The 5,590-nt window shown below is 39.9% G+C and overlaps 1 non-coding gene across 1 annotated transcript; it reads left to right on the top strand.

Annotated features, from left to right (window-relative positions):
* The first annotated feature begins 2,527 nt into the window (after positions 1–2,527).
* LOC141654255 (small nucleolar RNA R71) lies at positions 2,528–2,634 on the top strand. The gene has a single exon (XR_012547817.1). It is a non-coding gene; the product is annotated as a small nucleolar RNA R71 (small nucleolar RNA).
* Positions 2,635–5,590: the final 2,956 nt, after the last annotated feature.

The raw sequence follows: 5,590 nt of genomic DNA, 5'->3' as shown, positions 1-5,590 counted from the left end.
CAAGACGGGCGTCTTCTCAGCTGGACGCTCGGATCCTCTGCAGACGGGCGGATTCTCCAAAATCCGCTCGGATTCTTCCTTGATTACACGGATCCTTGCGCAAACCCTTTCCTTAACATTCTTTCTTTCTTTCTTTCTTTTCTTGTGTTCTTCATTGTGGGGGCACTACTAAGGCGTGAATAGCCTAGGTAATTGCCATCCCCACACTAAGGTAAATCACTACACATCAATTAAAATCATTAGTCCCTCCCTCACTTCTCTCTTTTCATGACAATTATTTTGATCAAGGTAAATAAAATCCAAAAATGACAAAAATGCAATGCAAAAATTAAATGTAAGTTAGGGAGTTAGAAATATTTACAAGTGGTGGTTTAGGGAGGACTCCACCAAACTCTCATTCTTGATGAGATGTCAAGGAGGCATGTTCAAGGTGTTGTTGATGTTGCTCAACACCTCGAAGAAGTAATTAAAAGCTTGTTCATTGTTGTGGTAGAGGTCCTCAATAGACCGTGGCCCTTGTTGTTGATCATGATCGATGGCATGCCCAATGTAGGGATTAAAGATCCCTTCAAATTCGTCGTCCCAAAGACCACAAACTTCATTGAGTTGATCATTGAAAATCTCTTGCTTGGATGGAGACAACTCTCCCAAATTCTTCTTTTGGCTAATGAGGCCATCTTCTTCTTCCTTGGTTGATTTTGATGAGCTTTGCAAGCTCTTCTTGTCACAATTCACTTGCTCTTTGAATGGAGCATCTTCAACTTTCTTCCTCCATTGGAGTTCCGATTTCTTCCTTTCATCCTTCCGGCTATAGTGATCGATCATGAAGCATGGCTCATGCAAACGAGGAGCTCTCATGGTCTTGTCAAGATTAAAAGTTATGCTTTCATCTCCCACTTCTAGAGTGAGCTCTCCATGTTTCACATCAATCACCGCACCCGCGGTGTGTAGGAAAGGTCTTCCTAAGATGATTGGAATGTTGGAATCTTCCTCCATATCAACAATGACAAAGTCCACCGGGATGAAAAACTTCCCTATTCGCACGGGGACATCTTCCCATATCCCTAGCGGTGTCTTCGTCGATCTATCGGCCATTTGAAGTGTGATATTGGTACATTTAAGCTCTCCCATTCCCAACCTTTTACTTACCGAGTACGGCATGACACTCACACTAGCCCCTAGATCACATAAGGCTTTGTTGATTGTTGTGTCGCCAATGGTACACGGTATTGAGAAGCTTCCCGGATCCTTTAACTTTGGAGGTGAACTCCCTTGAAGTATGGCACTACTCACCTTGGTGAAGGCGATAGTCTCAAGTTTCCGGATCGACTTCTTCTTTGTGAGAATATCCTTCATGTATTTCGCATAGGCCGGAACGTGATTGATTAATTCCGTAAAAGGAATTGAGACTTCTAAGTTCTTCACAATTTCCATGAACTTTCCAAGTTGATCATCAAATTTGGGCTTGGCTTGACGACTTGGAAAAGGAAGTCTAATCACAATGGGCTCCTTTTCTTTGGCTTTGTCTTCATTTTTCTTTGAACTTTCTTCCCTTGATGATTCCCCTTCTTTGGGACTTTGCACCACAACTTCATTCTCACTAGCTCTCACAACTTCATCCTCAACTTGCTCCTTCGGTGCTTCATATCTTGTACCACTTCTCAAGTGAATGGCACTAACCGTTTCATGTCTAGGGGGATTACCTTGAGGTGGTAATTGCCCTTTTTGTCTTTGTGAGCTTGAAGATGCTAGTTGGGTCAATTGTGTTTCCAACATCTTGGTGTGAGCTAGAATGTTGTTGATGGTGGTATCCTTTGCTTGGCTATCTTTTTGCATTTGAGTGAAAAATTCTTGTTGATTTTTTTGCATTTGAAGGACCGCTTTTTGGACATCAAAACTTTGGTCATTTTGGTGATTGTATGGATTTTGATTTTGATAACCTTGGTTTTGATTGAAAAAGGGTCTTTGATTTTGATTTCTCATGGGTGGTGGAGTGTATGTTGGTTGAGGGTTTTGGACATTTTGGCTCTTGTATGAGAGATTTGGATGGAACTTGGTGTTTTCATTGTAAAAATTTGAATAAGGGGTACCGCTTTTGTAAGCTTGGAAAGCATTGACTTGCTCGGTTGTTCCCCTACATTCACTTTGATCATGACATAAGGTTCCACAATTCTCACATATCCCGCTTGGGATTGATGAGGATGCCGTCAAGGCATTGACATGATGCTTTGATGATTTTGAGCTTTCCTCAAGTCTAGCCATAGCTTGTTCAAACTTCAAGTTGATAGTGTCAATGTGAGCACTAAGTTGAGCACCCAATTGAGTAACGGTGTCCACTTCATACTTTCCTCTAGTAGCCTTGCGAGGCCTACTATATTGCGAATTATGAACCGCCATTTCCTCAATCTTGTTCCATGTTTGATTGTCATCAACTTCGGTGAACATTCCATTTGATCCCATATTGAGAATGTTCCTTGAATCTTCATATAAACCATTCCAAAATTGTTGCACTAAAAACCATTCGCTAAGTCCATGGTGAGGACATGAGCGACAAATACCTTTGAACCGCTCCCAAGCTTCATACAAAGATTCTTCATCCCTTTGCTTAAAACCCGTAATTTGAGCTCTTAGCATATTAGTCTTTTCCGGTGGGTAGAATTTTTTGTAGAAAGCGAGAGCTAACTTCTTCCAAGAATCTATTCCAAGAGTGGCCTTATCAAGGCCCTTCAACCATTGCTTTGCGGTGCCGATTAACGAAAAAGGAAATAAGACCCATCTTATTTGGTCTTGAGTCACGCCCGTTTGAGAGATAGCTTCACAATAATCACAAAATGTTTCCATATGAGAATGAGGGTCCTCACTTGGCATGCCCCCGAATTGGCTCCTCTCAACTAGTTGGATGAAGGCGGACTTGGCAATAAAGTTTCCGGTAAGATGTTGTGGGGTAGGAGTACCGTTTGGTAGATCCTCCTCGGTGGGTATAGAGTGTGACGAGAATTTAGGCATTGTAGGTGGATTTTGTGTGGTATTGTTTAATGGGTTATCTTCTCCTTCTATTGCGAAAGGATTGACAAACTCACTTGTGGGTTGGACAACTTCACCAACACCTCCCAAATTCCTCCTAACAAGTCTCCTATTATTCGTCAAGGTTCTTTCGATTTCACGGTCAAAAGGTAACAAATCTCTTTGTAACCTTCTAGACATGCAAAATATCAAACAACTAGAAAACAATTAGAACAAACCTTGAGGAGTTTTACTTCCCCAAGGTGAAAAAGACACAACTAAAAATAACAAAAGAAATCTTAAATCAATTAAACACCGTCCCAAGAACGGCGCCATTTTTGATCGGAGCCATTTAGTTCACAAATTAAGCAATTGTGGTCGTTGGTCAATGGTCGATACAAAACACAATTTATACTTCACAAACAACTCTACAAATTAGTAAAGAGGCAAGTAAAGGTCGGATCCCAAGGGACGGGTATTGAAAACGAAGATTTCTATTGCTACTAGCGGTGTCAAGGGGTGTCACAAGTTGGGTTGATGTAGAAGGTTACTAAACTAAAATAGCAATGAAAATAAACTAACAAGGTAAATAGAATAAGGGTGTAAACAATTGATTAAAAGCACTAGGGTGTCATGGGTTCATAGGGGATTCATGGGATATGATCATACAAACATGTTCTCAAATTATAAGCAAGCAATTATTGTTGTGATGGATCGAGTTGGGTTATATCTTACAATCCTAGGAAAGTTTGGGTCCCTGAGCCGAATCTCTTGGATTGTACAACACCTACAAGTCGACTTAATCTTCCCTACTTAACACATGCATGGTCTAACAAGACTCGAGTTGGGTTATGTCTTACAAGTCAAGTTGAAAGGATAGTAGATGATAATAAATGCAAGGATTCATAGGCTTAGCATTTCATCAAACATAACATGTGCATGTATTAAGATCAAAACAAGCAAGCAAATAAGATATGAAAGCATATTGATTTAAGCATGAATCATCCCCATGTTGGTTTCCCCTAATCACCCATTAAACCCTAGCTAAGAGACTACTCACTCATTATCATATTGATCATGCTAGAAAGGTTGTCAATCATACTAACATAATGAAACATGATGAATAAATGAAAGTAATTAGCAATAATTAAAAAGGGATTAAGAGATTATACCTACTAATGATTCCAATAATAAAGCAAGAATAATAGAAGTACTTGAATCCTAGATTGAGAGGTTGTCAATCTCCCAATAATAACCCAAATAATCTTCAATTACCCAAAATAAAGTAAGAACAAGAGAGAGATTAAGGAACTAAAACTTGGATTAAAACTTGATTAATACTTGATTACAATATTGAAGAGAGATTTGATTGATATTAACTACTCTAATTATTGATTAGAAGAACATGCTCCTCTAATTAGACTAATGGGGTATTTATAGTGAAAATTAGGGAGGATGCATTAGGGTTAACTAAGGGCTAAACTAGTAATTACACTTTTTAAGTTGAGCAAGGAGACTCCGGTATTCAATGAGAGAAGGGCGTCTCCATTTTGTAACTTGAAGGACGAAACCATGCTTGTCTTTGTGATCCGAGCGGATGGAGGTCGAGACGGACGGATGGGGCATGGACGATCCGAGCGGATCAAGGCGCGTAAGACGCTCGGATTGGGCCTGGGGATCCGAGCGGATCACGGGTAAGGACGCTCGGATTGAGCTGGGTGGACGGACGGATCATGGATGATCCGTTCGGATTCTTCTACAGCGTCATTCCTTCTTCTTTTCTTCCCTTTTCTTCATAGAATCCTTGGGGATTTCCTTGGGGACTCAAGGATCCTTTCTCAACATTGATCTTCTACTTAGCTATGTACAAAGGCCTTCTAGTCTTGTCTCTCCTTGATGCTTGGTCATTGAATATGATCCATTTAGCCTCGTTTTGCCATGAAAATGCAAGATTCTTACTCCTTTCCTACCAAGGGATCAAAATCTCAAAGAATATGCAAAACAAAGATCTAAAGATAAGAAATGACCCAAATAAGCACTAAAAAGCATAGAAACAATGGTAATTCGGGGGCTAAATATGCGCCAATTATGGTCGCATCAGCTCCAAGACATTATTTAAGACTATGTAGAAAAATAATTTAGGGAAGTAACAATTCCATTCGTCCTTTGATTATCTTGGTTCGTCCAATTTGCGTCACCCACGTAAAAGTTGGACAGCTCGCCTTAAAACGACCATATCTCCTTCGTTACTTAACCAAATAAAGCGTGTGACCACTTGTTGGAAAGATTACATCATGTACTTTCATTTAAAATAGGAATCACGCCAAAATTAGCCATATTTTCGGATATATTTAGCTTTTAAATCAAGTGAACGAATCTGAATTGTTAAGAATGACTTGAACTTGCGTTTTGAACATATACCCATGTCCCTCCTGTATCAATAATATGACATGAATGCACATGTTCATCATTAAAGCAACTTCCTAATCAACAATTCCCCCTTTTCACGTTATAATGCAATCCAAATGACAATATGAAGTTAATACTATTGCCCCCAAACGTTTGGTCCTAGGTGAAACTTGTCCCC

Source organism: Silene latifolia, chromosome 4, assembly GCF_048544455.1.
Source record: "Silene latifolia isolate original U9 population chromosome 4, ASM4854445v1, whole genome shotgun sequence".
NCBI classification, from domain to species: Eukaryota; Viridiplantae; Streptophyta; class Magnoliopsida; order Caryophyllales; family Caryophyllaceae; genus Silene; species Silene latifolia.
This window is presented reverse-complemented; position numbering and strand designations above follow the sequence as displayed.